Genomic DNA, 12385 nt, shown 5'->3' with positions numbered 1-12385 from the left:
TTGGAGAATGAACTTTTTCACCCCTATTGGCTTTATGGAGAAGGATTATCTTTCACACAAAAATAAAATATAAATGATTGGTCTGTGAAAATAAATAGCTATTGTCTTCATGGAACCACAGAAATTATAAATGACAGCCCACCTTGTTAAAATAAGTCAAACTGCTACATCCACATGAAGTAAGAAATCAAAGATGGCTCCTCTCAAAATTTGTCTTGCAATTGATTCAGATTAAGGGAAGGCTTTTAGAGGAATTTTAGCTTAGGGATGATAGAAAAGGCTATTCACCTACAAATATCTTTTCTCCGTATTTTTAATAATGGAACTCCTTGTACCAATCATTACCTGGGCTTGGCCTCTCACCTAGAGACTACTTTCCCCAGCCTCCCTTGCAGCTTTGTGACCATGTGGCCGAGTTGTAGCCAATGGATGTAAGTACAAGGACAGGTACCACTTCCAGGCTATGGCCCTGAGAAAGAACACAAGCCCGCACCCCTGGCTCTTCTCCTCCTTCCTGCTGGCTGCAGCTGTAGCCACTACCTTAGACTGAGCCCCAGCTCACTGACCTCTGGACTGTTATATAAGAGAAAAAGAAACATTAATCCTGTTTACATCACCATATTTTCAGATCTTTCTGTTTTAATACCCTAGCCTGAGCCCTTACAAATACAGGAGCTCAGAACATTCAACTTAGAGTACTGCTGGCAGGGTATTCATGTCTCTTGTTCAACTGAGTATAGAATTCTATGCCAGTTGACTTATTAGTTAATATCTTTGAGCATCTGCTCTGTTCATTAATGTCATAATAATGAGACATTATTCAGTCCTTGAGAAGTTTATCATCCAGCCATTAAGACCAGACAGACACAAAAATACCGGAGACCAGCAGTGCACATTGCTAACCTCCACATCTCTGGCTCCAATGGAGAGCATTTAGCCATAACCTTTTCATCAGAAGTGATGTTGCAGGCCAAAGGGTCTTGCAAATTGAAGCAAGATTGTGTAGTCTTTGAATCTGTTTTCCTTTTCCCAAAGTCACTTACTTTCCCTCTTTCAAATTTTCCAATTATTAAGTGGTCCCGAGGTGACCATCAATGTCCTCCTCCCTTTGACTTTATAACTTGGGCTCCTCAGCCTCTCCAATATGTCTCTGGTCCTAGAACTCATGGAAATGGGCCCAGCCTACTGCATATTTTAAGTCATGTATGATTTACATTTGAGATAATCACTCAGAGCCTCTGTTCCTGCCATCCAAATAATACGTCTTCATGTATTGTCCTGTTGGCTCATATGTGCTTCACACTGATGATTGCTATGCAGGAGCAAGAGAAAAGTGGCTAAAATATTGACCTGGGCACCCAGATACTAAAGCTAGAGAAGAAAAAAATAAGCAAGATTGAACAGAACCCAAAGGCAGATTGATGAAATAAGCAGGAATATGAATGAATTATTATTATATGTCATTGGCAAGAGAGTCTAGAACTGGCCGTTTAATCAATTATTTTGATGTTCACTAAAGGGGAAGGGAATATCTGTCCGCAATATTGGCCGACTTTAAAACATACACACATACACACATGTGCACACGCGCAACCACGCACACACATACACACACACACACACACACACACACACGGAGTTTTATCTATTACAAGCTAGTCATGAACTGGGTGTAGTGGCACAAGCCTGTAATCCCAGCGCTCAGGAGGATCACTGTGATTTTGAAACCAGCCTGGGCTACAAAGTGAGTTCAAGGCCAGCCTGAACTGCATGGTAAGACCCTGTCTGAACAAAAAAGCTAGTTGTGGGGGGAACTGGAGAAATTTCCAAATTTATGTGGATATTTGAGAGTAGTCTCCAGGTAGCTATAAGAGGAACTATAAGTGAGACAAAGAAAAGGGAACATGGTTTTATATTAAAGGGACCACTTAAGTATTCCTTATAAGTCTAACTTGCCACGTGACAGTACATTCATGTATAAAATTGAGACGGCAATTCAGGGTTCTTCTGCAAGTCCCTGATCCATCAAAGTACCTAGCATGCTGCTTGCCCCAGAGTAAGCAATCATTAGTTGCTAACTTAATCAGGAATGGACATTTACAGAATGCTACCACATGTTCTAGGATGAAGATAAGACTATGAGTGCTCTGGAAGGAGCTAGTATATGATATGCAAAGACTAAGAAAATGATTCCTAAGCAGAGACCTATAAAAGGGGTAGATTTCAGAAAACTGACAGAAACACAGCACAAAGTGACAGAGAAGAAGTATGTAAGAGTACTTGGAAATCAGAGGGGCTCTCCAAGGATATGAACTCAGGAAAAGAAAACAATAAATCACCAAGTTCTATGAGCAGGACAACAGAGTAGACTCAGCTGAACAGAGCCATGCTAGACACACAACGATTGTTTCCAGCTTGCAGATGTGGATGACCCTTCGTGATCAGAGTCAAGGAGAACCATGAGGAGAATCTACAAAGAAGAACTGGAGAGTGATACAGAAGCCTGAGTATACAGCATCTAAAGTAGCATATGATTCTATACACCTATAATTTGCCAAATAGTTAAAGGGCTGGCCCAAATCCTTCCATATGTTGTGAGAATTCACTTGGGAGACTGACTGAGCATTTGTGGCAGTGCAGAGATGCCAGCCTTGGCGAGCGGGTTGGAGGCAGCTGGGGGCAGTAACCTACATTGTTTGAGGAGAGGAACGAAGTACAATTCCAAGGGCACAGATGGCGGGGCTGTGGGAGCCTCCACATCTTGTCCTTTCTCCAGCGACACACTTGCGAACCTGTGCTAGCAAACACCTCAGGCTCTGTTCTCTGGGCCCTCGTGGCTAGCGGGGGTTGCTCCTTGATTCATAGATTTTAAAACCTTTTTCTTAACAGAGGAAAGCATTTGGGGCTTTGGGTTCCACCAAAACTCCCTCAGTTGTATACAGCAATTCGGGCACAGACAAAACAGCAAAACAGCCACCCTGTTGGTGGGGAAACAGCACACAGAACAGGAATATGACTCCCTCTGAGAGACCCAACAGTTCCTGAGCAACAGAGCAGAGAGGGAAGAAATTCCTTCCCTGAACCCCTGATTTTCAAGTCATGGCCACGTCCATGATAAGGCACTGTCTGCTTTGCTTTCTTTACCTAGAAGGTCACACAGAAACCCCCTCCACCCTGCCTGCCAGCCTGCAGCTTATGAAGAGAGCCTGGAGGACAGAGAGAGGCAGAAATCTCAGAACAGTGAAGCGTGGTAAAGGAGTTCCCCACAAGGACTCCTCTTCCCTTTTCAGAGCTTCCTACCCGGCACCTCACACCCCATCCTCCCAGAGCTGTTCCTAATTCAGATGCAGCCTGGTTAAGAGGGGACAGGGAGGACAGCACTGTGCCTGCAACCTAAAACTCAGCCCAGAGAACACTGCGATTTGACCCACGTGGGGCGGCCAGATGGCTCCTTGTCTGCCTGTTTTCCTTGGATAGCTCCAAGCTGAGCGGCACTTACAGGGAAGATCCCTCCCTGCAGACAAAGCTTCAGCCTCCCTCTCTCCACCCGACTGCAGCAGGTCTGGGAGGCCACAGTGCACCCTTGATTTCCTGGACACTCAAAAGCTCAGAGTATTTATTTATTTTCCTTTGCTTAATCTCCTCTTTTCACCACTAGGACTGTGAAGTCTGAAACACTGTGCTCAGCACAAGACCAAACAGTGAAGGGAAGAAGCCAGCACAAGATGTTTTCTCCAGCACACTGCCTGGGGAGCCTGGCCTTGACTCTGACATGTGCTGGAGGTGTGGTGTCCAAAGTAAACCTTTTGAACTGTTTTTTTGGAACCTCCAAAAAGACCCTGCACATCAAAGGGGATCTGATCCCCCGCGCAGTGCATTGCAGGCATCGTTAAGCATTTTGCATGAATCAACCACCTTCTGAAAAAGAAAGAAACCCAAACTCAAAGCACATGGCCAGCTCATATCCCCAACCATGGCCCAAGCACATGCTTACCACATGGCTTTGCCCAGCTCAGTGGAATCAGATCCCACAGCCACTCAAGTCTCCTCCATCACAAGAGCCCCCTCTGTGCCTTCTCAGGCCAAGAGGCAATGGAGCCTCATGTGGGTCTGTCTCATGAGAACCCACACAAACTCTATCTTGAGGCTCAAGGGGAGCCCTGCTGGGCCACCACAAGACCAGGTTGAGAGGCAGTAAGGATAGACTGGGAATGTTGTATCTTTGGCACTTGGCCCAGAAAGCCACATTCCTGAGCAAGTATCAGTATCAATGGCTGTGCAGAGGATCTCAGTCCCTGAAAGAAGGCATGGCAGGTGCAGATTTTGAGTCTACCATTGTATTAGCCAGCTTTCCAATTACTGGGCAAGATACCTACTCCTATAACTTAAAGAGGATGGGTTTATTCGGCTCATGGTTTCCAAGGGTTCAGTCCATAGTCAGTTGGCTCCCAGGCAGGCACATCATGGTAGAAGGGAGCATGGTGGCACAAAGTTGCTTAGTACATAGCAGCTAGTAAGAGTGCATGCTATGGCTTGTGCCTAGATGTACCCCAAAGCCTCATGCAGTCACAGGGGGTGCTTTTCAGAGGTGGCTGGATCTAGAGTGTGCAGTGCTGGGGTCAAGGGTATATAATTACTAAATCAGTACCCTGAGTGATTTGGCATAGTTCTGGCTGGAGAAGATAGCCTGCATGAAATATAAGGGACAGAAAGAGGGATAATGTGCTCTCATCCACCTGCTCGCCATGGACTATTTCTGCTCTCAATGACCCTTTGCCATAACACCCTGTTATAGAACTAGCCAACTACAGATTGAAACCTCTACAAATAAACCTTTCCTCCTCTAACTTTGGGTGTTGGATATTTTGTCTCAGCAACAGGAAAAATAAGTAAGACAGTAAGATATATACTCTCTGAAGGTATGTCCCCAGTGACCCACCTCCAACAGGGGCCCTTTCCCAATAGCATATTCGGCTATGAATAGAAGTAGGTAAATCCTTGGAGAGTATAGAGCTCCCAAGATCTAATCACCACTCTATGGTCTCTGAATCAAGTCACATTAACAATTAAGATTAACAGACACAGCCATCTCCCCACATAGGATTGATTTGACTACCCACATGTAGATATGGTCATAGGCAGGGCATGAGCTGCAACCTTTGAGGCCACAGTGGCCCCTGCAGCTCCTTGAGCCTGGTAAGATGGTCTCCTCCTGGCCTGCCTGGGGAGGAAAGCATCATCAGGCCCTTACCTATCAACTGTGCTATGTGGACAGGGCCAGCTGGCAGTGGTCACTCAAGGCCAGAGGGGAGGGCACCTGGGAGGCCACTTGTGTCCTCTATGACCCTGCTAACATCTTTCAGAGTGCTAGGGGGCCATCCACCCTGACGCTTCACTGGAGGTACATGAGGACATTTTTGAAACAAGACACTGTCATTCTTTGTAATCACCTTTATGAAAGTCGTCTCAGCTAAGCCAAAGTTCTAGTTTCAGAAGAAGAAAAGGGTTTAAAAATGCCAGTGCAACCCAGTTGGTAAGAGTTTCAATTAGCAGTTCAAAAGCTTCCCACATTCCGGGTTTTTAATTAATAGGCTCGATTTCCGTTCAGTTCTACATCAATGGGAGCTATATAAAACCAGTGAGTGGGTGACATTCCATTCAAAAAAGAACAAGGAGAAGGAGGAAAAAAAGCTGAATTATGAACAAAGAAGGCAAATGAACTGTTTCTCTAAAGCTATACCTTTTATAAATAAACACTGGTACCTACACCTCTAGTTGGAGCCCATCAACCCATGACCAATCAACCTCCTCAAGCAATTTAACACCTTGAAATTCTGAACCACGGGCAGACAATCAGGATCCCAGTGAGATACCTTCACTCTGTAACTATTGACTGAGTAATTTGCATACCGGGTACCAGGTAAGTTCCCTGGACATCAGGAAAAAAGCATTGGTCCTCATCTTCTGAGAAGCTCATTTTCTTATACAAGATAATCATATACAAAAAGAAAGCTACATGACTAGACTATAAGCATCTCCAGGGCAGAAATATTGTCTTATCCATTCTTGCATGTACATCACCTAGCAACGCCTAAAGGAACAGGCAATTTTTAAGTGTTGTTACATGAATACAGAATAAATAATGTGTGCCTGCACATGGATTACAGTGGCACAAAAGAGGGCATGACAACACTGCTGGGGTAGGTTAGACCCAGAAGGTGGCTACCTGCCACACAAAGGCAGTAGTTTTCCCTGGTCTCTGTTCTAACTGTTCAGAATCCAATCACACTAGTTGTTAAATACTTTTATCATCATCCACAGGAGAAAAGTGAAACCCTGCCGCTGGATCTGAAAGACCAAATGGGAGTTTCCCCAAATAAAATGTGGGAAGAGCATTCTGGACAGAAGGATTAGTACAGACAAAGACAGAGACATGAATTTTGCCAAACAAGTTGGAAAATTAAGCAAGGAGAGGTTGTTGGGGGTGGGGTATAGTTAAGTGTATACCTAGAATGCATGAAGGCTAGGTTTAATTCCCAGCACCTCAAAGAAAAAAAGAGGTGGGGAAGACAGTTGGGCTGGCATACAAGAGCCAAATCTTTCAGCTTCATCTCTCACATGGTTGTTTAGTCTGTGTCCTGCAGGTGATGAGGAGTCTTCAGGAGGCTTTAAGCTAAACCAGCCTGAACACTTTGATGCAAAAAGAAATACATCTGGAAAAAGAAGATGCGTTTCAAGGCTTTAGAAATGCAGTGTTGGCACTAAGGCATTGCCAGTGGTTTGGAGGATGCATGACTATGGACCATCAGGGAAATAACTGTCCTCACTCAAGTTGCAGGAGTTTTGCGGGGTGTGGAGCATGAGAGAAGAGAGCTTGGGCAACTGGGGATTTGGTGATTCTGCTAACACGGTAGGAAACTAACCCAGGTAGGTTGCAGCTATGGAAGTGATAAGTTACACACAGCCCACGTGGCTTTTGGCATGTCAGATGGAGCCATCTGGTGTGGATCCTACAGTCCTAGAGTTCAGGTAGATTTGTCCTAGTGAGCTGGCCTCTGTTGGTCTTAGATTTGCATGAGGTTTCCTTCTACAGTCTCATGCAAACACAGGCCTGCCCTCGCACCCACCATCAGAATGCAACATCTGCCTTACAAGAACATTTCCACGTTTGACAAAAACCTAGTGTTACTTCAGAAGATGCCACGGAAAGCAGTGCACAATTAGAAGGCAGCAATGACACTGATGAGTTAAACTCTAGATGACGCCAACTCCAGGAACATTTCCAAATAGGGAGAAATGCTCAAGCTTCTTTTCTCATATACATCCCAAAGAGCTCACAAAGGAATTCCAGGGCTCTCAGTAACCTCAAAGAAATCCTCCCACCCACCTTTAAAGAAGAAAGGAAAGAAAACCTTCTCACAGCACATCAAAGCTTAGCATATGCTCTGTTACTCAATCTAAGCCATCAGCAGGCTTCCAACACACAAAGATGGACTCAACAGACCTTTACCTGTTGAGTTATGAACAAGAAATCCTGCACAGTCAATAAAAAGATTGCCTTACTATCTCCTTCCCTTCTGATATTTTCCTTATGGTCCTGGCTTCCCCTTAGAGTCAAGACATTCTTGCTAAACCTTCACATCAATCAATCTACCTTGAATTCAACAAATCCATTCCTATCCATTACACACTGGAATTTCCAGGAAAAGAATGAAGCTCCCTCTTTCCCTCTCACAAATTTTTTTAAAAATCCAAACCTGCATAGTTGGAATATAGCCAAAGGGTTCTTCATGATCAATTTGACTTTCCACCTGAGCTGCCTATGAATTAGTCCCTGGCTGGAGCATCCAGTAAATAATCAACTTCCATGAGACAATGCAGTAAATTGGCTGTAAGAGCCCAGCCTTAAGATAAATGTTCCAATCAGGATGGTCAGGAATCCCTGCCATTTAAAGAAATGAGTTCCAGCCATCCCTGTGCAGAGGGGAGTCTGCATGTGTATTACTTTGCCAGCTATTAAACTACCTCCTGCTTGAAGACAGTATATACATGAGGGCCATCCAAGTGGTCTGTGCAGGAAAAGGCACAAACTGTGAGGGGTCCATAAGCCCCTTAGCTCAGTAAGACCTTATGTGTTTCAAATGAGTCATGCACCATGCAATTTTATTTTGCTCTATGACAAACTGCATATATGACGGTTGTCTCATAAGATTTTATCACCTAGTGACATTACAGCTGTCTTGGCTGGTGTAAGTACCCTCTATGAAGTCAGCACAACAACAGATGCACCAAAAGATGACACATTTCTCAGAAGGTGCCCCACCAATTCACAATGCATGACTGTATAGCTGATACTCACTATTCAAGTTAGTTCTGCTCTATAAAATCACCCTGAACACAGAATTAGCAAATACGAACTCACTGCTTCAAGGGTAAACACAAAGATCGGTTTCTGTGAGCCTTAGATGCCAACTCTTTTGTCAATCAATACATAACATTGTTCTTTGTGTGTTTCTGTTGGAAGTCACCACAGTTGATATATATTGTTGATTCATTAACACTGAACTCACAGCCAACCGTACTGTAACTCATGCCCGATCAAAGCTTCTCTAGGACATGTATTTTCTCCATAACGTGTGCTGCAGCCTCCTCTGGCTTAGGAGTCCCAGACAGCACTTCACACTACACCTGTGGGCCATCTAAAACAGTGAAATCACCAACAAAAAGCATTAGAATATGAAAAAACATATTAATCAGATTACATACAGGCAGCTTGTTGACGGTAGGAGAGCTGACACCAAAAGGCAGAGAAACACTGTGCCCTACGTCCCCTACCTGGGAACATGCCCATCTAGCAACTCAAATTTCACCCCACACTGGGTATGTCCCTAAATGAATATTACAACTTTGAGAGTACTGATTTGGGGCTTGCAAATACAAATTAGGAAGTAGATGAATTTGCAAATACTGTATACAATCCATGAATAATGGTGACGGACTACAGGTTGTACTGTAACTGCTTCCTACCAGCCAGAGAATCTAGACTAGTCTTTCAAATAGATCAGGCAGCATGTCTTCAGGGTTACTCAAGCTAATTCTATTTTCTGAGATGTTAGTACATATTTTAAAAGCTAAAGTCAAAATGAAATTCCCAACAGAGTTATGAAAACTGCAGTACATTTGTAGTGGATTGACAACTGGTGGTCAACTTATAGCCCCCAGCTGAACTGAGTAAGTGTGGTGCTGGGTGTGGGAGGCCCACCTGGGAATTATTGCCAGCAGCATAAGAGGCAGAACTGGAGGAGAAGAAGAAGGGCTGTTGGGAGTGGAGAAAGGCTGTTGGAGCTGGTGGAAGGTATAAGGGGCTGTTGGTTCTGTTGGAGGAGCTTGTCACTCTGGCTTTCCTGATGAACTCAGCTGTTTCCATCCTTCAAGGAGCTCGGGACCTTGTTGGCACTGAGAATAGCTTCAGTTCACTTTAGGGGGGCTCTGGTCCTCACTTTGAGCATCATTTCCTGGCTCCAGAGGGGGAAATGGTGCACCGCCTGTCTCCTGGAGAAGCTTGCTGCGTTGGCTTCCCTGATGGGAACTCAGCCATCTTGATCATCAGAGGAGCTCAGGACCTCACTGTTGCTGAGGATGGCTGTGGTGTCTTTCAAGGGAGCTCTGGTTCTTACTTTGAGCTTCGCTTCCTGGCTCCAGTGTAGATCCCTCAGCCTGCTAGCACAGATCCTTTCTCCCACTGACACAGACTTCCTAGATTCCACCACTGACCTCTGGGCCATCACAGCACAGATCCATGAAACAGGCCTGCATGAGATCTTGTTATGGGCTCTGGGCTTTCTGTTGGATTTATGGGAGGCATTGTTATGAGCTCTAGGTCTTAAGTTGGACTCATGTAGGACATTATTGCTGATCCAGGCCCTTAGCTGGATTCTTGGTCTATAGTGTGCAGACCGATTTCCTGCACTCTTTTGTATATCGTTCTTTGGGTGACTATTATAAATAATCTTATAAAATATGTGTCCTGTATTATATTGTTCTCCTTGCAAAAATATCCCCCAAACCAACACAACATTTAAGTGCTTCTATTAACAATGCAAGGCTTTTAATTCACTATATGAATACAACACAACACGCTGGACATCAATCATAAGACAACTGAAGAATTTTTAAAATATTACCCAGGGATCATGATAGGTACTGTGGTCTGATGGACCCTAACCCTAGCTCCATCTGGCTATTTCTCTGTAACTGAACATGAGGCCATTCCAGGGTCTACACTTGACGCCCTGTAAGAACAGGTGGCTCCAGTCACGTGACCTTCTTTTTCTTCCCATGCAGACTCTCAGTCAGGATAGACTCCTTCTCTAGTTCACAATGCTATTAAAAGAATCCACTGTATTATCCACTGCAAGAATGGAAACAGAGACCCTCAGAGCAAAAGGGCCCAGGACACAGTAACAAGCAGATCGAACAAAAGCCCGAGTTCAGACGGTCCGCTTTCATGCTCCGTGAGGTGCCACAAGTCACTTTCTATCTCTACGTCTCCATTTACTCAATTGCAATTTAGATCAAGGATTGGTAAATATTTTCTAGAAAGGTCTAGATAATGTTTTAGACTTTATGGATCAAGTAGCAGAGTCAAAGATATTTGTGAGTACTTACAAAATAAATAAACCAAATTTCTTAAAATAATTTAAAAACACAAAAACTATTCTTAGTTCATGGGTGGCACAAAGAGAGGTTGGCTGGAGGGGTATATCCTGCCAACCCTTCCTTTAGAGCAGGTCAGTGGTGTCCGATGGAACTTTCTGTGATGATCGGAATGTTTACATCTGCACCATGTGGATAGAGCAGCTAAGGAACTGAACTTTCAGCTTCATTTCCCATCAAATAATTTGAATTGAAATTGGCATGTGTGGCAAGTACAGAAGCACAGCTTTAAACCTTCTGTCTGCTTCCTGAGGACCTTGTACTTTATGGTTCTACAGCTCACAAAATTCCAAACCATGCAGGGAGGCACCCCAAAGAGGGTCAGCAAACTCAGAGAGACAGCTTGGAAGGGTGCTCTGGGATATTTTTAATTTCAAGCAAACACATGATACTCAGCATCAACCAGCAGTGCACAAACTACGAGCTCAAAACGGCTACAACCAGCTCAGCATCCAACCAGCAGTTCATGTTGTACCACCAGCTCACAGCTGTGTCGCTAGACAGTGTTACATTCCTTTCAATGATGTCATATCTTCACAAAGACAAGGTTTCAAACACTTGCAGTGATAAAAACCAAGAACTGCCCCAAAAGAATCAATGTAGAGCAGCAGGTCAGGCTAGTGGTGCCTGATCTGGTTCTAAGGTTTTCTTAGAGCATGATTTTACCCCTTTCTTTTTTACTACTTCAAAAACTGTGCCTCTCAATTACTCTAACCTGCAGCATCTGACAATTTGCTTTATGAAACTTCCTATGTCCCTGAGCTCTAATAAGAATTAATTGAACAGACCCTGGCAAAATCTAGGTGAGATAAGAATATGAAAATTCTCTGTTGAAGTATTGTCAAATGTAAACCAAGCTCCCCTAACTCACCATGAGGCGTGTCTTTATTTTTCAGACCTTCAGAAGAGGTTTGTGGGAGTTTTGTTTGGTTGGTTGGCACACTGGTTGGTTTTGTTAAGGTTTTGGTTCTTGCCGTGGCGTTTTCTTGGGAGTTTGTTATTTGTTGTCCCTTCAGTGGTTAAATCCATCATCACCCTTCATTCCTGCTTTTGGTGGAAATAGGAAGAAGGCTCATTCTGGAGTTTGAGCAGCAGTTCTCCGCTAGGGAATAAGACTTCATTATAGGTATGATCATCCCTCCAGCCTGCTGGTCCCCTCTTCTCCCTTTGCCTGCAGTCACAGCAAGTTTCAGGAGCAATCTGTGATCTTTATAATGATGCACTTTTCGATTCCCAGTGTCCTCTGGTGTCTGGCTACTGTCTGTATACAAAACAATGAACCTGAACCATTAACATTTTTTTTCCATTTTGATCATGGGTAAAAGCTGGGAAATGCAGTAATTGCCTAGAAGGAAGAAAGATATAGTTGTTGCCTTGTTTTTCTTCTGTATCATTCAGAACCTAAAGTCTAACCCTCATCCACCCCTCCACCAATTATTTAAGCACTCAGGGCTTCATCCCAGGTTCAAGGTGAAATCTTTCCACTCCCACCTCAAGGAGAGAAGATCACAGGCAAATACATGTCGACTCTGGGTCAAGTTTCCTGAGGTTCTGGCTTTTGACCCCTAATTTTCCTTGGCTGAAATTCAGTCCTCTTTATTTAGTCTCTTCTGTATCATCCCAGGGATAAAATCTCTTTTCTTCATTAAAAACAAAAGATCATAATATC

The 12385-nt window shown here is 44.0% G+C and overlaps 1 long non-coding RNA gene across 1 annotated transcript in view; it reads right to left on the bottom strand.

The window, feature by feature from the left end:
• Nucleotides 1-11671, bottom strand: part of LOC106150119 — a 79440-nt gene extending 67769 nt beyond the window's left edge. Inside the window, exon 1 of the long non-coding RNA XR_001236737.1 lies at nucleotides 11588-11671. This is a non-coding gene — a long non-coding RNA (uncharacterized LOC106150119). The remainder of the gene's footprint in view (nucleotides 1-11587) is intronic.
• Between the last annotated feature and the right edge of the window lie 714 nt (nucleotides 11672-12385).

The sequence above is a fragment of the Chinchilla lanigera genome, unplaced genomic scaffold (genome assembly GCF_000276665.1).
Source record: "Chinchilla lanigera isolate Chin_1 unplaced genomic scaffold, ChiLan1.0 scaffold00064, whole genome shotgun sequence".
NCBI classification, from domain to species: domain Eukaryota; kingdom Metazoa; phylum Chordata; class Mammalia; order Rodentia; family Chinchillidae; genus Chinchilla; species Chinchilla lanigera.
This window is presented reverse-complemented; position numbering and strand designations above follow the sequence as displayed.